Below are 24,719 nucleotides of genomic sequence, written 5' to 3' on the forward strand. Positions count from 1 at the left end.
TTTTACCTCTGTTATAAATAAAACTTAAGTGTTTATGCAAAAAGAAACTAGGGTGACAGTAAAGATACCAGTCACTTCTCACGAGAAAAGAAGTCTTAGTCTTCACCTTGTGTAATAATGGCCAAATGACCAAAATATAGTAAATTTTCTTTAATCTTTTTGACATGGAGATTAGCAAATCATAAAATATTTTCTACTTTGGCTGGTGATCTCTTCATTAACAACTGGAGGCTTCTTAGGGCAGTTCAGTGATGCTTTCAATGCATTTCCTCTTGGATGAGCACCAGAGAATTCCAATGTGGTCGTTTTGGCACAGTTGATATATTTTATAAAGCAGGTGTGTACATGTGTGTAATAAATCCAGTTATGCTGATAAATCTGAGCAGATAATTTAAAAGTATGTGTTACAGTGAACAAGCTGGTAATTTACCGTGTTAATAAAACAAAATATAAGCAGCATTTCTGTAATGTATGTAATGTTCAGTAATTCTGCAATTTAATGGCTCCATTGTATGAGTCATTTTTAAGTTCCTGTTCAAGATATTCTTGATCCAGATGTCCATATATTTTCTTTTATTACTAGCTGTCTTGGACTTAAAATCTGCAGAACTGATTCTCTTCTTGCTTTGCAGTGGTACCAGCCAGTCAGGGTAACCAGCAACAGTCCATGACAAGGGATATAAAATTAATGGGGAAATGGACAACTGAATCATACACATTATATGTAGTAAATGAAAATCATCAGTAGATTTGCATTACCAAAGAGTCACTTTTCCCAGTGATGTTCCAATATATTCTTTGAAATCAAGAAAGCTTTTTAATCCTACCTGTATCACTTACATCAGACTGTTGCTAGTTAGGTTGCTAAGATTCAGCGATGTCTCAGATGTTCTGGAAGTCTTAGAAAAGCGGACTGGCCATTTTACTGTAATGAATTTCATTGTTAGCTTTGTGAGTTTTTGGGCTTTTTTTACACATTTCCTTACAAAGTTTTAAAGTCTCAGTCTTTATTTCAGATTAATGCTTTGTAGTATTGTCCTAATTATCAACATATTCATTTGGAATTCCATGACCTTCAGAGAAAGGTAGAGGATCTTCAGTGTTTTGTAAAGCTTGTAAAGAGCTGAAAAAAATTAAGCTCAAGTGCTATAACCTCCATGATTACCATTACTGAATTAAAAAAAAAGGAGGCATTGCAAGGAGACAGCTATATTGCATTTAGTAGTTAGGAAAAGTTCTTCTAAGACCCAAAAGATATGCTGTAGTTTGGTCTTTGTTCCTCAAGTGCGTGAGGCATTTCAAGGGTTATCACCAGCTCTGGGAAGAATTACCACCTGTGACCAAAGAGTTCAAAGATGCAGAGAGAACCACTACAGAAAGTCCTGGATTCTGCATTGATTTGGGATATGTGCTGAAGATGAAGATCAGTCAGTCAGGATCAGTAGATGAGTATCTATATTGTGACTATATCTCTGTAGTATATCTATTTTTTATCTGTATATTCAGGATCTATGTATGAGTTGATTATTTAAGAGGTGTAGCCTGCATAACATGTTAAATGATAATCCAATCCCTCATTCTTTTAAATGTTCTATTTGGAAAAGTCCAACATTCCTGAGGCCACCTGGATGAGAGTTGATAAACTGGATTTCCCCCTCTGTAGAGGGCATGAGCCCTGAGAATAGGTCTGATCCTGAGCAGACTTACCCTAAATGCCTTTGTTCGAGGAAGTCCATATATTGCTGCTGTTGCCTGTCTTCCTCCTGCTTAGGATACCCAGCTAGAGCTAAGAGTAGCTTTGGTGAATTAGCAACTTCTTCATTTTATTTTGAGACTGTTTTGATCATCAAGAGTATAGGAGCATAAATTCCCCTTGGGATCTGTCTGAGCTGCCAGATGAGACTGAGGGGGCTGTTCAGTGCATCATCTGAAAAAGCAGATATATGAATCCTCTTCAAACTGAGAAGTGCATTTCAAGTAAAGCACTTCTTTTATGTGCCCTGATGCAACGATAGGCAGCTAATCTAGTTCTGCATTGTATATTTTCTGTATTATATCTTCTGTATATATATAATCTATTCTGTATTATATTTTAGCTGTGTATTGTGAGGAATCTGTAGACTGAAATTCAAACTTCTAAGGACTGTTAGGATCTGTAGATGCCCATGCAAAACACCGTGAGAACATTTTGTGTGTTGTGCTTGGATTCAGCTGTAATGACGTTTTGTGACCAAGAGGAGGAAGGAAGCGTGATTTACAGTATTGGGATTTGTGGTGCTTTCCATTAGTTTTGACACTGAAACAGTATTAGAGCTATTTTATTGTGTACTGCAAATCTTCCCTATGTGAGAGTAATAAGGAGAAAGCAAGAAAACTATAATATTGATGATCAGAGTGTTGTGTGATAATACATTCTAAATCAAATTTATAAATATCCACCTAGCACAACAAAAAAAAGGCACTGGGATATCTAAACTTGAGTGAAAAATAAAACTTAAATACCCTTTTTATGATACTTCATTTCCTTGATTGTCATATGTATAAATTGAAAATAATTGCACCTAAATCGGTGAAATTACATTACAGCTCTATAAAAGATAGCAATTAACTCATGCTACATGTTTACTGGAGACTTGAAAGTTCCAATACATGTTGGGGATGATAGTTCTAGAACAGTCCAGTTTAAAGCAAACACTGGCGTAGAGGTAATCTTTGTCTCATGGCTCCATGCTTTCCACTTTGTAATAGAAAACAGTATATTTAGACAAGTATTTTTTTGTCATAGTTTTTATGTGTGTTTGCATGCACAGAATGTTTGATACTTTTATATATTAAATATATGCAAATCATATATTGTACAAGTTTGTATATATGTTATTGGTTTGGGATTTTTTTGTGAAATCTAAGGCACAAAGATATAAAACTATTGAAATATTTTTTCTTTCAGAATTGATGTTAAACTCTCTACTTACTAACAAGTCATCAAGTATAATAAATGAAACACTCATACAAACATTCTGCTTACCATTTCTATGCTCAGAAAGATTTGATTTTTTGTTGCTTCTCTCAGCTCAGCCATTATATAATGACCCAGCATTTCTGCTGCTGAACAAGATTGATTTGTTTTGGAAAACTGATGATACTAATTATTCTACCTGAGCTGTTTTCTTGTATCTCTGCCCAGTCCATGTATTGTTGATACCGGGGTACGGTTCCAAGCCTTAGCTGCCTGAACTGATTGCAGTAAATCTCACTGAATCACAGAATCTGGTGAGTTGGAAGGGACCCACAAGGATCACTGAGTCCAACTCCTGGCCTTGCACAGGACCATCCCCACGAGTCACACCATGTGCCCGAGAGTATTGTCCAAACTCTTCTTGAACTCTGTCAGGCTTGGTGCTGTGACCACTCCCCTGGGGAGCCTGTTCCAGTGCGCAAACACTCTCTGGGTGAAAAGCCTCTTTCTAATATTCAACCCAAAACATCCCCTGACACAACCTCAGGCCATTCCCTCAGATCCTGTCACTGGTCACCACAGAGAAGACATCAGTGTCTGCCCCTCCTCTTCCCCTCATGAGCCTCAGCACATGGGTGCAGTATGCAGTAGATGTTATACTTGTAGTATCCTGGACCTTATTTGTATAATAATATTGGAAGTTTATGCCCTACAGATTGAATATGAGTGCAATGAATGAAGAATTGGATGGGAGTTGAATTAGTTGTTCAAATACTAGCTTTCAACTGAAGCTGGATTGAAATTACCCTGTTTCTCATTTAGAACTTGAAGACTTTTTAGAAACCTAAACTAAACAGAAACAGGATGTAAACAGAAACAGAACAATCCTATGCTTTTGGCAACATCCGCTGCATATATTCTCCGTAGTAATATGAGAAATGTAAAAATAGTTTATCACCATATATTAATGTCTTGTTCTTGAATGGATACAACCTCTAGGTTACACAGCATCTATAAAAACAGTGATGTGGACATCAAATATGACAGATTAAGGAAGGAACAACACAGGTTTTATTGATGATATCTCCGGTATTTAGAAAGAATTGCACTGGGTTTTGTCAGTGTGAAATACATGCGGTGTTAGCAAGACCGTTCATGCCAGCCCTGCCTTGTGATTTTTTTCAGTGATGATGCACACCATTTTGTCCCAGAAGGGAAAGAAGTTAATTAAGTCCTTTACAAATACATGTGAAATACTCAATCAATAAAATCTTGTAAGAGTGCTGCTTAAGGTTATAGTGTTCATATGTCAGCTTCGGAAGAAAATTCCGATTACAATCCCCACGCGATGAGTGGTTTGTGTTATGTGTACAGTACAGATATCATAATAGTTTTCCTTCTCTTGATATATTGGTAATTTACTGAATAGTGGCATGAGGTAGTGATTTCTTTTACGGCTGTCTAAGATCATGGTATAGTGTTAGTGCTTCATATTCTTCAGACTGAAATGGTTTGGATGCCTTCTGTGTTTTATTGAGATCTGGTGCTATATTTAAATGTATTTTGCCTTACTGATTTATCAGCTTTTCATAACCATGTCTGAATTGTCTCAAATACCCTCCTATCCCAAATCATTCTGCCTGTTATAGTCCCTCAGACACCAAATCGTCACAGCTGCCTGTCCTGTATGATTGTCTGTGCTTTTATTCTCTGATGAAAGGGTAATTAGAGAACAATAATTTAGCCTCTGTGTTGACATACACTTAAAACTTACTACAATAGTCTTTCATCTGCTGCCATTGTCTTATCCAAGTATTTTAAGTATCTCTTGTTTCTTTCCAGTTAACTTCCTAGCTCTCTCAGAGGTGAATTGCTGTGTCCATTAGCCATATAAAACATTGTTGTCTGGGGGGCGGGGAAGAAGAGTTATTTCTTTTAGTCAGCCTAGTGTGGGAATTTGGAGAGACAGAATGTAATTAATTATCAAGCTTGAATTTTGGCCAAGGTTCTATTAGACTGAGAGTTACAGTTTATGAACTTCTTTCATTCTTGTGATGATAGGAGGAATAGGAGGAAGACAAGAGAGTCAGATTTATGCAAACATAGAGAGTTTGGAGTCTTGCTGTGGCAATGTATTTCAGTTGTCACCATGTTAGGCTGAACTGCTTTATGTGGCTGTAGCAGGAGGATGGGGGGTAAAAATGATAGCACAGCTTCAAATGAAATTGTTTGCAGGGGAAAAAATGGTTAATTATACATAAATCAAGCTCACTAAAACCAACCAGAGCATGAAAGAGCTACAGTGCATGCCCTCTGCCTTTCACATTCTCTTTCCGATTCACTTGGTGCTTTGTGTTGCTTTTCTGAGGCAATTCTTTTCTCTTTATGTGCACCAACACACATTTTGTCATAGTTTGTTGATGGTGACTTTTGGGCCAGATATAGCGAGTTTCTAGTAGGCAGTTTAGCAAATAGATCAAATATAAATCAAGAAGTTGCTGTATAAGTTATATTTTAATTCCTCTACTATGTCTAGAGTTAGTTTTGTAGGGAAGAAATAATCACAGTTACAAGTATTAAGACTGAGTGCATCCAAAATCGGAGGGGACGAGAACCTATGTATCCACCAAGGCCACTTTTCTGCCACATTATTGGGAGCATAAGCCACATCAGCCAGGACTATTGGAGATAATTTTATACAACAGAGAAATGGGACCTGGAGAATAGATCATCTGTCTTTGACAAATACACCTCTTGTGAAGTTCCACTTGTGTTCCTTTTCATCACCTAAATTCTTCAAATGTTAACTAATGGTTTATACTACAATGATGGAAGAAAATTATTCAAGGTCCTAACTTTTCTGAATCTCTTGGGTTTTGTGTATTTTTCTTCTTAAATGCACAGTATGCAAAGTCCCAATATGTCTGTATTCTTAAATAATAAGAAAATAATAATTCACCAAAAATGAGATTTGTTTTTCTTCTATCTAAGGAAATGCTTGCATTCTGAAAAGGTTGCAGTGCTTTGCTGTGTAATGGTTCCATCATCCTTGTAAAACAAAATGTACTTCATCCTGTTAAAATTAGAACTACTTAAGAGATGCTGCACTTATTATGAAATTGCAAATCTTCTCTCTCCTGGGAGAAGGTGATTTTCTTTGCTGAAGGAAAGTTAGCATTAATAAGCGCATAATCCATGAAAATAGTGTTGTCATAAATGAGTATTGAAGTTTCTATCTGTGGGAATAAATAGTATTGTAGGGGGTAGGAAGAAAAGCAGTGTTCAAGTGCACAGTTATCATTGCTTTTCATCTTCTGCCTTTAAGACTAATTCATCACATAATCAACTAGTTATGAAAAGTGGAATTCACTGCTGAAATGAGAACAGCTGAACTGCATAGAAAGTGAGCTGGCGATTGAAAGAAAAAAGAATCTGTATATTTGTAAGACTAATCTTTGGATACAACCTTGAACCCCCAGTCAAAGAAAATTTCTGCCTTACTTTGTTCCATTTCGACTCTGGACTGTGGTGTAGTTGCACGTGCAATGCCCTCTCTATATTGAGCAACAAACGCAAGAAAGGTCAATGATTAACCAACACTTGGCTACTGATCAAAAATCACTGCAAAACATCAGAAATTCTCCTGTGCTGAGGCGGATTTCCCATCCCACTTTCTGCCTGCAGAGGACAGCAGTTCAGGACTGCCCTATCCTTGCCACTGCCTTCTGGCAGGGTGACCCTGAGGGCTGGAATGTCACAGCTGTGGTGGAGCAAACACACCGGAGCTTGGTCTGAGCTATAGCTGCTCTGAAGGCAGAGACACGGGGATTTTGCCCCCACAGAGTCTCTGCTGCTAGTACGACTGGCTAATAGGTGCCTAAGGAGGTGTGCATCAGCCTACACAGTAGCTATAGAGTAAACACACTGTTTGACCTTCCAGAGCGTTTTGTTTTAATGTTTTGTTCTCAGTCATGATTTGTAGCTCCTGTGTCCTTTCCCCAGGACTGATGAAATGAAGTTGTATATAGCTGGATTTGTAAGGAAACAGGAAAGATTTTCCAAGGGATGTTTCCTTAAAAGACTCAGTAAGAACTATCCAGCTGATTGCTGTTGGAGGCACTTCAAATCATGTTTCTCATTTTATTATATATGCATTTCTAATCATGGAAACAGGGATGTATTTTTATATATGCTTTAAAAAGAAGGATCTTCTCCTGATAAACAGGTTTATTTCTGACTGCAGTTGTGGGTATGCTTAGTGTCTCGATAACAGTATACCTGCATGGAGTGGCCTAAATATTTAGGAGCAGCATGTTATAGTCAGTATCTGAGAACATTAGCTTTGCGTTGTACATTTCTGAGGTATCAAGGTATTATATCCTTTTAATTGCATTTTATTCTTACTTAAGTGCTGCACACACATAACACACAGAGTTTGCAAAGTCAGGCACTGTACCCCACCCGTGACCTTGTCTGGCAGGTTTTTTTCATTATAAACTCATTATCCAGGTCACTTCAGTCAGCTAAATCCTCTTCTTTTTAACTCTTCTTCATGGGAGTCTAGTTTCTTCTTCTGCGGAAGTGGTCTATATGGGCCAGATGTATCTCCTTTCTCCTCCTCTTTCCAGCAGGTTTTCCTTGACCTCCATCCTGGGCTGCAGGATGGGCAGCAGCAATGGCAGGGGAATGGTGCTTGTCACTGGTACCCAGCATTAAACCAAATAACCAGCACCTCTCACAAATTTGCTGAGGTTCAGAGTATTATGAAATTTGAACTGGTTTTAACTGGCCTGGCAAGAGCCACTTCCCTGACTAAAATGCACTCTCTGCCTATTTAAAAGAAGAGGGATATTTGAGTTCTTGAAGGAGGAGGTACCAGGTAATATTTTCTCACTTGTGAAAGGATGTCTTTTTTTTTCTCCTGGCTTTTATCTTGGAAATAATTAAACCATTTTGGTTAATGTAAAAAAAAATAGCCTGAAGCGCACATCCAACATGGAAAGTTTCAGCCCAAAAAATTAGTCTGACAAAATTATAAGCAAGTGAAAATCAGATTTTATGGGAAGTATTGGATAATCCTTAGTAACAGTCTGTGTCAGAGTTCCCACCTGTGTGTGTAATGAATTCGCAAGGACACTTTCTTTTCAACATGCATGCAACTTGCACACACTCTCATCCAGTGTATTCTGCTGAAATGCATATCACTTAATTAAATAATCCACTTAATGTGCACAAGAATCAGTCTATCTAAATGTGACTGCAGCTAATCGCATGTGTTGTTAAACCTGTTAATTGCTTATCATCTGTTTGCATAGATTGCGTTTTATAACAGCAAATGGAGGACCAACTGCTCAGTTATCCTTTATAACTGTTTCTATTAGACATGTTTGAATAATTAGAAAATTTTTGCCCATGCTCAAAAATGTACAGTGAATTTATCATATAAAAGCTCAGTAATTGAAATGCTATTGTGACATAGAAAGCTGTCTAGCAATTAATGGTTCAGAAAAACAATAAGTTAGTGGAAAGCCTTCAGTCTTCATTCTTCTAATACATCCTTTTGTTTATTTCCATACCACGTTGTTCGCAGTGGGAGTCAAAGGAAGCCTTTGGCTGAATATTCTCTACCCCTAGCTAAGAGACTCTGCTCTGTTTTCAGTACATTTGCCTCACATAATCACTCACTGTTAATTTCAAAAAGCCTTTGATATTTCTGTATGTGTGTGTCCTAAACAATAAGCTGATCCATTATGCAGCGTGATTTATTGCCTTCTGACCTTACACACAGCTTTTTCTTGTGGAAAACAGCTTATGAATCTGGGTGTTAACTGCAACTTGAGCACAGATAACTTTCTTCCTGTGTACAGTACCTGCGTTCCTAGGCAAGGTCACTGATCTGGTCAAGTGAGGCTTGTTTGTTTGGATGGCCTCTCTTGCCCATATTCCTTATAATAATTTTTTTCCTAGATTGAGTTATGCTTTCTAAACCAACTCAGTCCCTGTGGAGAGGTCTTGGTATTTACTGTGACTATGGGTTGGTGATGCAGCGCATCTAGCCTTAGTACTCCTAGGACCAGACTGAAAATACCAGTGTGCTATGGAAAAGCAGCAGTAAACATGAACACCTTTCCTTCAGGTTGTTTGTTTTGATGGGTTCACGTTGTGCCATCAGAACAAGTCTGGTGTTGGGTATGCTGGGGCAAGAAGGCTGAACTTTCCCAGGGAGACACAAAAAAGGAAGGTGGTGTGCAGAGAGCATTGCCTTAAAGCTTATAATTTTCAGAGGAGCTGTCTGCAGGAATGCTGTAGGCGTGGAGGAATGATGATCTCAGGAGGTTGCTCTGGCTGCACCCTGGGATGTATACCCATTTATGGGAAGAGTCTTCTCACAATGCTATAGGTAGAGCTGTATAAATTTGAATGGGCCAGCATTAAGAAGTTGGATTTTTGAATTTGAGTACAGGAATCTCTGCTGCTTAGTTCTCTGGTAGATACAGTAGATACTTGCTGCTTAAGGGACACAGGAGGGAAAGGGTTAAAAGAAAAAGAGTAAGCAAAGCATTTTGAAATTCAGCGTATATGCACAGCACATATGATCGAAGCCTGCTAGAAACCTTCTGTGAGAGAAAGGATGTGCAGTTAAAATGGTAATTTGTTGTTAAGGCAAGTTCTTTTGGTAGAAGGAAGGTGATTGACTGAATATCCAGGTGATCATGGTGAGAATGGCAGTGGTTACTTTTCTGGACCTGCTCACTTGTCATGGCTTTGCCACTTTTTCCTCCTTTGTCAGTCTTTTCAAGATGGGCAGAGCTGAGGAGGATTTCGCTGCAGTATGATGGCACCATGCCTTGCAGTCAGTTCCAGTGTAAGGGGAAATAATAGAAAAAACAACAAGAAGGAGGCAGTGGTGGGGCAGGGAGACAAGAAAAGAGTACAGTGGTAATGCCCTGTTCTGTGGGAATGAAGGATGATCATATATTAGAGAAAAACTGGCTCTCATATGCATAGGGATCTGTACCACACATGCTGATGTGCTGATCATGACCAGTGACCTCATCCATGTGCAGGCCTGGATATTGCAGTGCTTAAGGTTTGCCTGCCAAGGACTGACTCTCTGGAGGAAAGTGAAGACTGGCTGTTTTTGGCAGAGAATCCCCACTCTTTGTGGAGTCATTTGGAATCTTGTGAAGGCCATGAATCTTACAGTCTTTTCTTTGCAGGGCTTTAAAGGTGGATGGCAGATGAAATAAGTTCATCCACTGGTTATTTCATTCCTCAAATAAATCTGCTTTCTATTTGTGCCTGCATGAGCTCACTGATTTGCGTTCTTGTAATGTGCTCTTTCTCTTTTCTTTTATTTTTCCTGGACTGTCTTACTGTAGAGTCCCCAAAATCCAATACCCCACTAAGTTTGTTGAGACACAGAGGAATGGTGATACCTGTTCCATTTGCAGGCTGATGGGAATGTCAGCACTCCCTTGGAAAGGGTTGTGACAGTCTGGATGAGCAACAGTCTAGGATGAAGCCTCTGTCGCTGCAGGTGCTCTCAGCTGGATGCAGAGTCATCAAGACGTTTTAACTGAACTAGGACTTGGTCTGTAACTCTGCATTTCCAGGCAGGGAAAGGCATGCTAACAGGACCACTGTTTCCCAGCAGTGCTACTCTGCCCTTTCCAGGACATGCCAAGTCCTCGTTAACATCTTATGTCCACTCTTGACATAGTTCTAAGATGGCAGTGGTTGGTATTTCCATTTAGAGTGACTGATTTTTAGGTTCCTTTCATAGTTTTGCATCTAGAAGTCCTGGCTACAGCATACTGTAAGTATATATGAAATTTTCCTGTGGTCCCCACAGCTCTGCAGTAAAGGTAGAACTGCAGAATCCCAAGAGACAGAGCATTTTCCCATAAATTCTTTGCCCTGTCTGTTTTCAAATTAACTGAGGATGGATGAGGGGGAAGATGAAGAGAATGAATAGCATAATAAAGCTCCCCTATTGCATGACTCCCAATTTTCAAAGGATGTTTGTAAAAATTGCTGTTGCTTCTCTTCAAGCTGCTGGGGGGCACAAGTCTTTAGTCAATTAAATTCTCATTTTTGGATTTTTTTTTTAAGCAAGGCTTCTTAAACGTCTTTCTGCTGTTACATGTGTCTGGTGTCATTTTGCTAGCTAAAATAATTGGATAAGTTTTTTGTATTTTGGGTATACTAGATAAGCAAATAATAATGGGAAACATGAAAATATGGTTCATATTAGGAATTAAAAGTTGATGTAATCTGAAAGTGAGCCACATGAGTTTGAATTGTTTGACTAGTTTAGTTCATGCAACTGTGAAAGTAGTTGAAAGGAAACGTAAGTACATGTGACTTTCCAGATACAACATTTTGTTATTCTGGATAAAGCAGAATATCATCTAAAATTATGTATTTCTTTTTGTGATAATCCTTTCCAGTCTTAGGAGGGCAATCAAGATAAAATAAGATCTGTGAACTGCCATTTTTCTCATGAGCTGTAAAAAACTTACTCTGGTAATTTATTCTTGAGTAGGTGAATGTGGCTGTTCTTATTGTAGTCCTATTTTTCATTTTGAATAGAGATATCAATCTGGAAAGCTGTACTTGATTTGTGTTTCAAAAAAAAAAAACCCAAAAAACCCCCAAAACCCCCAAAAAACAACCATTTGGTGTAATATCTATAGGCCAGGAATAATTTTATCTAAAGTTACTAGCTTCTTCAATAACAAGTCATCCCTTCTTCTCAGTGTAGTTTATCCCACTACTTTTTTCATCCATTTCAACTCCACTGAGGGCTGGTATCCTGAGAAGACCTCCATTCATTGTGTTTTGTGTCTGACCTCCCAATAGTAGTACTTGTTTACCTAGAGAGATAATTGTTTTCTGGAGAGCATCCAGCTGATAACTTACTTTTTCATTAGAGCCCTTTTTCCTATTAGTTATCTCCTGTTAGTTGATCTGTGTCATTTGATAAAACTAATTAGGTAATAAAAGACTATTTCTGAGCTCCTCCCTTTAATTTTGGCATGGTGAAATGTACTTCTTGGCTCCTTGCTCTTTCCACATAAAGACAGCCTTCAGTTGACAAACAACATTAATCCAAAAGAAAACAATCCAGTTCACGCATTCTCTCTTGATATATCCCTGTGCCAGAATAAAATAGTTCCTAGCAAATTATTTGTACCAAAGATAGTGACATAACCCTGGCTCTGTTTTAGAGTTTTGCAAATGTTTGCAGAGCTTCTCAAGAGGCCAGGCTAAAAATACTCAATGAAACCATTCAGAATTCTACTAAAAGCATTTTGTTTCCTAGGACTTTCCTCCCTTCTGAAAATGCCCCCCCACAGCTGCATGGCATTTATTAGAAGGTGATGCAGGTATAAGGTAGGAAGTCACATTTTATATTTTATTTTAAAATTTAGGCTTATTTTCAGGTTTCCTTTTTAGATTATGTACTTCTAAAAAAAAAAAAGAGAGATCTCAATGGGAGGTAAGTTTATTATTAGCTTCAAGTTGAAGTATACTCATACAGTGAAAAAGAGGCTGATCAGATGTGTCACAGTGTGAAAGTTTGAGGTGTCATGATATACAGCATTTCAAAGACAAATAGCCAAGAATTGCCATTTCTATATGGACAATGGCCTCTGCTGCACCCTAATGAGGTAGAAATTGCCTGAGGACACTGGTGGATTTTTTTTCTTGATTGCTGCACCCCAGAACAAGGAAGGCTTCAAAGTTTATATTGAGAAGAGTATGTAATCTGCTCTGCTCAGATATGAGATCTGTAGAAATCTCTGTAGTCATTTTCTATTCAGCCTAGAGAAAATCTATCAGAGCCAGTGAAATTAGACTAACAAAAGGATCTCATCAGTATCTCTTCTGTGTTTTACACTCAGGAAGGTCATCTCTCTTAAAAGAGTGGCTTCTGCCTGTTCATTGTTCAGTGTTAAATGGGACTAACACTTTGGTCAGGTCTGAAGAACTGCTTTGATATTAGTTGCATATTTACTGTGTCTTTTATTTACTTCCGTGTTAGAAATCTACTATTGGGATGTTAATGCTGTACGTGCAGAGATTTGGAATATACATCTTCAGGGATACAAGAGCCCCAAAATAGCAGTGTGTGAAATTTTAAAATCAGTGGTATGATAAACTCGGATAGTACCAGAGTGTGTTTATAAGTGAGTCATGTGATAAATAAATGATGGAAGTGATAGTGAGAGGCAGTTATAGCAGTAAGAAGGGACTGGTTTAAAATGAAAGAAAAATTGAAGTTTGTACTTTCGATTGTCCTGATTAGATTCAGAAAAGGTTTTGACTTTGCTTTCTGCCCCTGAACGTTTTTTATCTTTTCTAGATGCACTTACAGCCAACAGTGACTCATGGGTATTCAGCTTAGATGCCCAAAATGGTTATTATTCTCTGGAGTTGCTGTTTTTCCTAACAGGAACACTCCTGAGATATTGCAGTTTATAACCTATGATAATGTTAACTAAATTTTTTGGCTATTTAGACTATCATACCTTGTATCTCAGGCAGAGTTAATTCTGGATTTCTAGCATTAAACATAAAATCTTTCCAAGCAAATGCCAGTTACCACTGCAAGGGAATTGAAAGCATGGACTAGCCTGCCATTGTGTCAAATCTGATAATTGCTTTTCACACATAAGCAGCTCTGGAAGTCCAAACTACCAAGCCTGTTTGTCCTGTGTGCTTTCCTTTAACACACTGCTCCTTTTCACTTCATATAGTTTCTTAGCCCTTGTGGCCAAAATTCAGTGCCACGAGAAACCCTTGTCAAAGCCTTGCATGAATTGTTCCTGTGCTGTGCTTAGTGGTGCATCAGTGAATTGTATCCTGCGTGGTATGATTTGCAGCTTACTGTGAACAAATTCTCCAGGATTATAGATTTGCTAAGAGATAATGTCGAGAGTCTCTGTATTTATAGGCAGCTCTGTGGTGCCCATCAGCGTGACACTCATTTTCCCACAGGATCTTTTCCCTGTAATGCCTGCCCCTGTTATAAATGGAGATGTGGAGCAGTGCCAGAGGTGCTCTTGCCAGCAGGGTTATGGGCTCATTTTGGCCTAACCCGAGAACAAGAGCAACAGATAAGGAACAGAGGAGACTACAGCCTAGTTCTGAATGGAGTTGCTGTTGGTTTCTGTCTCGGCTCAGTGTTTAGCTGTGGTCTCTGCACAGCTGTCAAGATCTGGTCCATGGGAAGGGAGAGAGACTGCTTGGCTCATACTGCTGCAGTCCTGTCCTAGGCACTGCAAAAACAAACGTGGAGGTGCTGTTGAGCAGGAGCACTGCTCTGGGTGTCCTGGAAGGACACAGCATAGCACCTCTACTGGTTTTTCAACTGGACAGGGCGAAAGAACTCCCCTGCCTGCTTCCTGTGTGTGCTGCCAACAAATGCTGCTTGTACAACTGACAAGAGAAGCAAACCTTTCCAACCCCATCCTCACATGTAAAGACAATGCACTTCAATATAACATGTCCTTTTCATTGCTTATTAAAACAAAGCCATTAACATATAGTGGATTAAACTATTAATATTCACATATTCACTCGTAGAGGGTCCACAAACCCTATCTATATATGGGATTAAGAGTACAGAGCTGTAGGTGTTATCAGTGAACAAGGAGCTAACAGCCATGCAGCTTCTTCCAAATTCATGAGAAATCCTTGAGAGTATGTAAACAGTTGCAGGATTTTTTCTGTAGTAGGGATTGCTGTTGTCACACCAGATTCTTTTCAGGTTCGACCACATTGTGCTTAGGTGAGACAGTTATTGTTTTGTTGGATTTTTCTTTTGAATGAACACATCAGAGAAATGCCTGAACCCATCTGAAGATTTTAAGGGGAAAACTCCACCCTATTTCACTGCCATGCTAGTGTGAGCTTTGCTGACAATTTGGTAGGAGATGACAGTTTTTGCTTTTGTCTGGTGCTAAAAAAAAAAATGTTTTCTGATGTATACCAAAGTTACATGGAATACATATAAGAACTAAAATTGAGTATACCTCTTGCAAAGCAGAATTAAAATTGGAAGGAAAATACACTAAATTGTGGTGCAAGTGGGTTGTGGGAGTGACTTTCTTCTATGCAAAATTTAAGATAAAAGATAAAAAATGCTAAAAGCTAATAGCAGCTAGCACTGGTAAACAGTATTTGTCTTCAAAGAACCATAGGGATTTTCATGAATTTCAAAAGATCCGTAAGTGGAAGAGATGATTTGACTTGACTCGCAGATACTGCAGTCAAAGTTAAGAAGTTAAGTAGCTGTCTGTAGCATAGCCAAAATGAAATCTGACTCAAGAATTCCTGATTTTTCCCCATGTTGTCCAGTTGCTTGACTGTCTGCTTGACAGGCAGACTGACGCAAAATTGTCAGGAAGGTCTACAAATTGTTCTTGATTTTTTGGGGTTTTTTTAGCAGTTAGATACTTTGGTTCTAACTGATTTGGTTGTAACAGACAACGTTTGTACTGCAGATGCATAAAAGTGGTTTGGGCATGTCTGCTTCTGAATATATTTTATTTTTAGAAACTGCAGAATTTTCCCGTTCTTACCATTTCCTGTGGTTTTACTCTGGAGCATGATGGATGAAGAAGGCTATTTGTGTGATTAAGGTATGAGAATAGAAACTGTAGGTCCTGGGTTTACAGTTGCAAGTCAGATGTGATGGTCAGTCCCTTAAACATAGTAGCAACAAATGAACTTCTTCATCTATAAAAGAATATTTGTATTATTAGAAGTATGTGGGAGAGGTGAGGCTGCATTAAGATTTTAAAATCCCTGTGGGATCCATGTAGGAAAGTGTCCAAAAGTGTCTGTAGAAGTGATATTAAATCAGTGAGAGTGTAGAAACAGTACATTCACCTGTAGTAAGCAGTGAGAGAATTAAGCTAAACAGGAACAAGACGCACTGGAATAAGTGTTAACACATGGAGTTAATTGAGAACAATTAGGTCTGTGTGTAGACAAGATCTACATAGCCCGTTTGAACTGCATGGTATTATGTGAGTAAAGGGTGCAGGATTAGACCTTTTGTTTACAGATTTACCTAATGCTTTAAACTATTTTGATGAATGGTGTTACACAAATGTTAGTCATAATTATTATTTAATTATGACCACATGTTTACTTTGAACATAGTCCTATGCTTAATATGTAGGAAAGCCAGGATAATGTTGCAGCTTCAGTGTGTGAGCTGCTGTTTGCCAAGCAGCGTTTTGCTAATGGCTTCTCCTTTCGTGGGATGAAAATGCCACCCTGGACGGTGAAATTGCACCAGTTGTGGTATGTAATAGGCAAATAACTTTCATAAAAATACCTTCAGCTAGAACATTTTGAAACATGCATCTGAGATAGAATGCTAACTTATTAAAATTAATGCTATTAAATGTGCCGCTTGTGTATCATTTCAAAATACCTGAGATGCCAGTATTTCATTTTGGTTCCATTGAGAGAGCAGAAAGCAAATTTCATGGTATGATTCATAAGATCAGGAGTGCTACAGAATTTCTATAATTCATATGTTGCTGCTTTAATTTGCATTTAAATGTTTGAACTGTTATAAAATTTTGGATTCTTTAAACTTTAATTTATTTTTTTCACTCCTAAGCAGAACAAAGTTGTTCCTTCTTTAGCTTTGGTTTGAGGTATTCCTTTGATCAGATCTTCCATTTCGTATACTGTAGAAATCTTAAGATAATTTTATGAATGGCTACAGATACAAGCAAGGAAGAGCTTAGTGGTTTGGTTTTTTTAATCTTTTAAATTTTGTTCTTTTTTTAAGGAACCTGATCAGAAATATAATTCTGAGGGGTGTATTGTACATCCTAGGTTGCAAAAGATAGGATGCTTTCTATCCTGTCCTTTTTACTAAGTTAATGGGGTTTTTTAAGTGTCTGAAGATAATGGACAATATGAACCTTTTCTTTAGAATGCTTTTAGTGCTTTGAATGGAGATACCTCAGTTCTTCCATCTGTGGCATTTTACAATGATTGTCAGTGCTACTGAGAGTGGAAAAAAGACCTCTCTTGAGCACAGGCTGTGCACATGGACTTCTGTGCGGGATCAGCCTCATTAATTCAACAAATATTAGTCTTTCCTTTAACCCAATACAGGAATCTTCCAATTCCTGACTGAGTTACTGAATCCCATATAGTTACTGCAGATCATGTTTTTCTTGTTGTTTAAGGCACTTGATCTTCCCTGTGGGCCTCCCCTGACACGCCCCTTTGTAGAGGAGCTTGTGAACTCTGTTCACCAATATGTAGAAGAAAATCTCTGAGTCTTCTGGTGGCATCAGGCTTAAAGTCACATGACACTTCCCACGTGCACCAAAAAAGCATGTATTTCTGTACTTCAGTTTTCCTGAACACCTGTTTGCTTTGCTGAGACATGACTTTTCCAATACATTTAAAAAGAAAATTAAAATATTCAACCGTTTAGAATAAGTGTATGTTTTCTAAACCAAAAAGGGGCGACATGCTGATTCCTGCACAAGAGAAGAAACTTTTTTAAAAGTCCTAGGTGTTCAAGATTTACTTAAACTTTCTTTCACATGAATGCCATTCTGTTCTAAATGACTGAAAATGACTTGAAAAGAAAGTATTTTGGTGGAAGTAACTTACATTTTATTTGAAATTATTTCTGAAAGGAAGTTTGGTTTTAAGAAACTATTTCATCCCTTCAATTTATTAATTTGGTGTAGAATTAAAGGTAAAAATAATTTGTGAATGCCGTTTCCTTGAGAGGGCTTGAGTTTTTGCATTCCTTTGCCTTCCCCTGTGTTTTTCCAGCCCTGCCATACGATTGAATGTTTGAATATTGTAGTGTCAACAGCTCCTTGTATTTTCACTTGATACGGTTGAGCAAAAGTTTTGACATTCGGCTGAAATGTTTGAGGAGCCATTACCAGCATAATTCTGCTTCTTAAGTAAATCTCATCTCAGTGCTTGAAATCTAAATGGATTAATATTTTTAATGTCTTGTTTACAATGCTGCCTATGAAAGCCTGTATTTGTCTACTTGCCAACCTTCCTTCTTGGCCAGGAACCGTTCTGGCGTGAATCTCAACGCTGGGCTCCCATCCATTTTCCTTGAGTCTCTCTGGTTCCCTCCCTTTTCCTCAGGGGCTCTCTGGAAGATTGTCAGAAGGGCTTTAATTTCTTGAGCAAGTCAGCTTTTTTTGACTCCTAAATATTTCTGCCCCAGCCCTGAATTTCAGAGTTTGCCAGCCAACCACAGATGGCTTGCCTCGGTGGTGTTACAAAAAAACACATATTTTCTCAGGTTTTGATGAAAACAAACCTAAAAACAAACCAGTGTTGGCTTTGCAAGTGGGCAGAAAAAGATGGTTAAGAAAAAAGAATCATACAGTGTGTGTGTGTGTGTGTGTGTCTTGACAAGGTGCCCAGCAGTCATGATAGTGAGCTAGTAGATAACTCTTAATGCAGATTGTAATCATTATAGCATACTATACCATTTATACATTTTACCAGAAGAGCCATACTAGCTGGGATTGCCAAAAAAATTAATAGAATTTTAAAAACCTCCATATTTGTCCAGTTTGGTGGCACTGGTTTAGGTATGATTGCTGAGGGTCTTCAGGGATAGGCAAGCTCTTAGAGGAGAGTCTGGGGGCTTGGTGAGTGTGATATAAGCCCAAATGCTAAAGCAGCGAGCAAGTTATTAGAAAGTAGAAGGCAGTGATGTATGATATCAAACTACATTACAGTAAAATTATGCAACTTTAGGTATGGTGAGCCCTCTCTTCTGAGCAGGCCAGCAAATCCTCACTAGTGGTTATTTTGATATGTGATACTCTGATGCTAATCTAAGGAGTTGAATGGAAAACCAAAGAAACCCCAGCAATAGTAAGAGCCCTGAGCTGAGTGAGGAGCACTTGGCAGTGCTTGCTGCCTTCTTAGAAAAAGAGAGTGAGCACAAGCGACAGGGTGCAGGGTTCACATAGAGGGATGGATGGATCCGTGCATGGTCCACTGAATCAGGCACATGTGGAAGGAAGAGGTGGTGTCTCCGCATTGCAAGACTGAGACTGGTAACCAAACAGTTCCCCCAAAGCAGCAATTTCTGCTTTGTCTGTCTTGAAATAGGGTGGGGGCTTGCTGCCCAGTCTGCTTTTAGAGAGGACTGCAGCAGGGTGGCTGCCCTGGAGCAGAGCCTGGCTGGAGACACGTTTAGCCTGCCCGCCCCTGCCCTTGGAAAAGCAGGAGCCACTGCAACCCCATCGTGGAGGAGCAGCCACGTTGCCCCCTGCCATCAGTACAGCAGTGGCCTGTCCTCTCCCAGAGGAGCTGGGCTCCAGCCTGCTGGGGAGGGTCCCCTGCCCTGGACGTGAAGATGAAGGCACAGATGAGAGAAGAGAGCTGAACCCCTGTGTGCCTGCCCACGAGGGACTTCAGGTGGGGGACAGCCATACCCCAGGAATGAGTGAGTGAGTGAGTAAATGCATGTTTGTGCATATAAGATTCTGATTTCCAAAGAGATTTTAATTTCTGGTTCTTAACATGCCGTTTAGTTTTGAAAACATGGTATTACTCAAAATGAGATAGATTGATGAGACACAATAAGCTTGACAATCTTTCATTACGGATATCTCCAGGTATATGAGCATTTTTAGTGTCTTATAGACTAGTGTGTCTGGTGCTAAAAAGTTATGAAGTATAAATAGGAGGGATAAGCAAAAGGGAAATTTGGATTTAATATGTGAAGTAGCCAAATGTTTGGCTGCCCTTTATTGTTTATTGATCATTTTCTCTGTTGTTCAGAAATTATTTGGAGTTGAGGATTCTCAGAGGAGACAAATCTCCTTGTCTTTCTCAGACACCAGGATTGCAAGATGAATATACAAACATGAGTGTGTGAGTCAGGAAACATGTCAGCAGAGGTGGCTGTGTGAGCAAGGCTGTAGGTAAACAGAAATAAAGTTAATTGGCAGTTTTCTTGTATAGCATGGGCAGCTGAAGTCCTTTTCGCTGGAAGAAATTTTCTTTTCCCATTATCCTTCAGCATTCTCTTGGAGAGATTGTCTCAAGGGAAGTGAGTGAGTCAGAAAATATGCCAAGTTCATGTCATGGCTGTTTCGGCATTTCTTTCTCTTGCTGGCCTCCAGGAGCTTTATTGGCAAGTGTTTTTAAAGGAAATATTGGCACAGGAAGGCCTTATTGTTTATGTCATGAAAGTCTCTTGGCGTCTTCTGCCTTGTTATTTTCTCCCTTAAATGGGGAAATTAGGAGTGGGGGGGACTGAGAAAGGAAAAGAAGAGAGAAGCAGAGAATTGCTACCAAAACTGTTCCCCTACATCAGGATGTATTTTGGTGAGTTCTCTCTTTTCTTTTTTCTCCATTGCTGCTTTGCAGGCTTTGCTTCAGCCAGTGGATGTGTTTCTAAATGTATGTTTCCTCCTTACGCTTTTCAAGATGTGGCACTTAGAGAGCTTTTCAAAAGAGAGAAGCCAGCAGTTTTCTGGTGGGCTCTCCTCTGCCAGAACAAGGCAGGGAGAGGCAAACACAGAGCCTAGCCGGGGTCAGATCACTGCCACCTTCTCATATGCAGAGCAGGGCTCTGTGATGGGCTGTGAAGCACATTTCATTAAGTTGTTTTCAGTTCTGTGTAAGGTTTACATACAGAATACAATGTGTTTTACAGAAAAAAAAAATAAAATTGGAAAGTTCTGTGGAGCAGATGCAGCGGGTACAGACAGGAACAATAGTGAAACGGTGCATGATCAGAAATTCTGCTTGTTAAAAACTGAAGCAGAAAGCAAAAGAATTCCTTTAAATGTATACACATTCTTAAAAAAACCCCGAAAAACCAACAAACCAACACACACTTCAACCTCTCCCCCCCCCTCGCCTAAACTTACTCATATGCACTTAGGCAATTTTGGCATAACATAAAAGCACATACAAAAAAGAATTATGTCCAGTGCAGCAATAAAAATTGCTGTAATCCATTACCCTCAAATTAGGTGAGAGTTGTGAAGTCTCTGAGGATGCTATTAAAGAATTAAATATTAACATTTCAAAGAGTGTTTCAGTATTTAATTTTTTTTTTATTTGCAGAGTAAAAAGTTACCTCTCTTTGTGGTCCTTCATGGCAGAAAGTCTGTTTCTAAACCAGGTTCATTTTTATCTGTGATATTTGCCTCTCTGATATTTGTGTATGTAGCTCAAAGATACAGAATAAAAAATTCTTTCAGGTTAATGTAGCAAAGGTATGCATTAATGTACAAAAAGAGCATAATCCTATTTCTTCTGAATTTCTTACCAGCAGCAAAAAAAGAAAAAAAATATTTTAGGGAAATGCCTGTTTTTGTGAGCCAAACAGAGAAAATGACTTGTAAACCACTTGTCTTTGTACCCAGTTAAACTAAGGATTGTCTGTGGAATTCAGTATCTATTTCAAGGCTGTGATGCAGTTTTTGTGATGTCTCTTCAAACACTAAGTATTTGTTGGTACATAATACATCTTTTTATTGTGGTGTCTTACTTGCATTTTGGTGATGCTTTTTTGGAATGTTCTTTTTCAAAGGAAGGAGAGATGATTAATCTTGGCTCTTTAAACCTATATTGTTTCTCTTTCTAACTCTTTCATGTTCTTTTGTTTTCTAACCTGCCTATTTTGCGGGGTCTGTGCAAAATTCTGTAGTGCCTAATAGTTCAATTTGTGGAAGCTTTTCCCTTCCCCCTCCACTTCCAATTCTGTACTTTGATTCACTCAGACCTTTCCTTTACTTTTTTTAAAAATGTATGTACAATTGCAGAAGTTTAGTTTAGAGTAAAAGTTTTCATGGAACATGCATTTCTAGACCTGAATATTCTTAGAGCTTGGTATGTTTTCATATTCGAGATCTTGTTCAGCATGTTACAGGAAAAGTAACTGGCTGCCAGCATTAGAACCCAGGGAATGGGAACCTGGATTTTGCTTGAAAAACGTCTTTAGGAAAGGTGGCTGTGGCTCTTATATTCCTGCTTTAAAGTGTTTTTACCAAAATTGATCCCTAAGAATTGTACTGTAAATAAATTGTACTATAAAACTAGGGAAAACACCCCTTCTAGTAGTACTAACATATTTGTTTATAATTTATTTGGATGAATATGAATCTGTAGCAATATAGTCACTTAACAGGATATTGTATGTTGCAAGTGAACCATTTTCAGTGTGTTGCAGTTGTTATCGAGTAAGACATAAGCTTTTTCTGATTGTGTGTCTATACATATACCTGTATCTGTGAATATATTCGAATAGTTATTTCAAAAGATAAGCACTGTAATACTTATGGGAATATCACCATGAATTTTTCTTCTTATGTTAGGTATCCTGCATTTCTCAGTTCAAGCAGATAGAAACCTTTCTGCTGTGTTCTTTGTGTCTCATGTCATAACATGAGAAAAAACAAACCATAAACCAGGGTGTGAATAACTGTACTTTGGCTTATGTCTGCTATCCATTTTACCAGACAGCCAAAATTCTTTAGACATGAAGCTCGATATTAAATCATCAGCCCATACCTACTGCTCCAGTGTCAGATACACAGTGACAATATTGCTTTATAGCTGTGCAGGAGCACCATGTGAAAATATATTACAGCTCTGTTTACAGTGTCACAGTTTTAACCGGAAAATTTCAACTTTCTGAATGAAAAGTTCAATTCAAAACCTCTTGGGTTAGGTAAGCCTGGGCTAGACCCAAGAGACAGTTCCCTGATGACCTTGTTTTCATCCTGGCAGACTGTTCCATAGTAAGGTGCCTGATGTTGCCCAAGCCAGTGGGTAGGACATGCTCACTGACTACTGGGAGCTGGTGGCTCCACACCCCTCAGCTGTGCCTGGATATCCCAGGGTCCCTCTCTGCACCTGTGTTTCACCTTCTCTGAGAGGCTGCAGGTCCAGGGTGTGCATGACCCCTGTTCCCCAACCTGGGTTTTCTTTAAACTTTGGCTAATGAGACATCAGCAACAAATTTAACATCAGCAGGAAAGATTTTTGACAGATGTGGAGAGAAACTGTGCACAAAACCACCAAACAGCATGCAGTTCCCTCCTTGCTGTGCTGTGTGTCTCTCCAGGCTGGGTGCCGCCACAGTGTCCTCCTGCTCCTCCTCTGGGTGTCTGGTTGCAGCCAAGGAGTTTTCTAGTCCTTCCAGCTCCCTGTTTGAGGGAGGCACTGCTGGCTTCTCTTCCCCGACATCTGGCTCCCACCTTGCCGTGGCGCTTGCCAGAACTTGCATGTTTTCTGACCCTGTTGAGCTGAGTGAAAACCATCCAACAGGTAGAACAGGACAGAGGGGGGAAGGTGATGGTGGAGTGGTGAACAGCCACTCCAATAACCTTATTTTCTTAGGGAATTGCATTGGAGATGTCTTTCTCCTCTGTCCCCAAAGCTTTGAAATCACCTCTGAGCTTTGAAGCCCTCAATTTGGGCTACTCTGTTGTTATTAGGCTTGTTAGCTTCCTTTGCAGTGAACTCTAGGAATGCTTTCTCCTCTCTCCCACACCTCCATTCATTTTTATTGCATTGGAGAAAAAAGGAAATAAAAAAGTAGATATGGGTAATAACAATCGTGTAAAAAAAATTCCATAATTCATAACTTTTCATTTTCTGACAGCCAAACTCTGACATGTGCGTAGGGAGCTGATAAGGATGTGTGCTCTCAAACCACAGCTACAGTGTAGTGCTGCAGCATGAAATGAATGGGAACAGGGAGTCAATTATAATTTAGTGTTGTGTTGTTCATCATGCAGGCTAAACAGCTTGGCTTAACAAGGAGAGGTCAAAATTTGCAAGTCTACCCAGTTCTCCAGGGCAGGCCATGATTTGGGAAAAAAATGTGATCCAGCTATAATCTACTTGGATTTCTAATATTTTTTTTTATAAGATTCTTTCCCAAAGGCTTATAAAGAATTAAAGCTGCTGTGCAATGAAAGGGAAACTCCTGTCATGAATTAATAGCAGGTTAAAAGTTAGGAAGCAACAAGAAGTAAATGATGAAGTTTTGCAACGGAGGGAAATCACCAAGAGAGTCCTGCAAGACATCAGTCCAAGCATCTGGGTGGTTCAACATATGGAATAAAGGGTTAAATGAGAAATAATAAAGTCTGCTGGATGTGCTTGAGTCAACTGAGAAGAGTTGTAGAAGGATCTGACAGTACTAAGTGTGACCAAGTAATAAGATGGCAGAGGGAATTTGGTAACAGTAAACGTTAATATTTCTTAAAGAAGAATTGCTGTCATAGTGGACTTATGGCCACTTAGGACAAAAGTGCTAGTGTTTAATAGATGCTTTTATAAAGATAACAACTGAATGTCCATCATATGTCAAAAACAAACTTTGAGAATTTTTAGGAAGGGAACAGGGAAAATTGCTGTATTCTCTGTGTTTCACTCTACATAGGACTGCATCCAAGTAATGCAATCCTTATTCTGACCTGTCAGATTTTCATGTCTGTATTCTTAAAACATATGTAACAGCACAGTGTTTTCCATTCTTATATCCTTCTTTTTCTGACATGATCTAGAAACCCTGTAATAATGAAGAACAAATGAAGATAGGCTCTGAATATTATTCCTTTCTATTTTTCCAATATTAATTACCAGTGTTGTAAAACTTCGAAGTTTTACAACATTGCATCCAGCAGTTTCTTAGTGGTGATTAAGAAAGAAAAACATGAAGAGCATATCTGAAAAATAAAAGGTGTAAAGGCCT

General features: G+C 38.8%; 1 protein-coding gene across 11 annotated transcripts in view; it reads left to right on the forward strand.

Annotated features, from left to right (window-relative positions):
- The window catches only part of THRB (thyroid hormone receptor beta), a 169,632-nt gene that overhangs the window by 69,509 nt on the left and 75,404 nt on the right, over positions 1-24,719 (forward strand). For 2 of the 11 annotated variants that reach the window (XM_064672970.1, XM_064672961.1), the window contains exon 3: positions 12,285-12,355. The exons of the other annotated variants lie outside the window; for them this stretch is intronic. The gene's annotated coding sequence lies outside the window, so the exon portion shown is untranslated. The remainder of the gene's footprint in view (positions 1-12,284; positions 12,356-24,719) is intronic. 11 annotated transcript variants of the gene reach the window in all.

Source organism: Pseudopipra pipra, chromosome 1 (genome assembly GCF_036250125.1).
Source record: "Pseudopipra pipra isolate bDixPip1 chromosome 1, bDixPip1.hap1, whole genome shotgun sequence".
In the NCBI taxonomy this organism is placed as follows: Eukaryota; Metazoa; Chordata; class Aves; order Passeriformes; family Pipridae; genus Pseudopipra; species Pseudopipra pipra.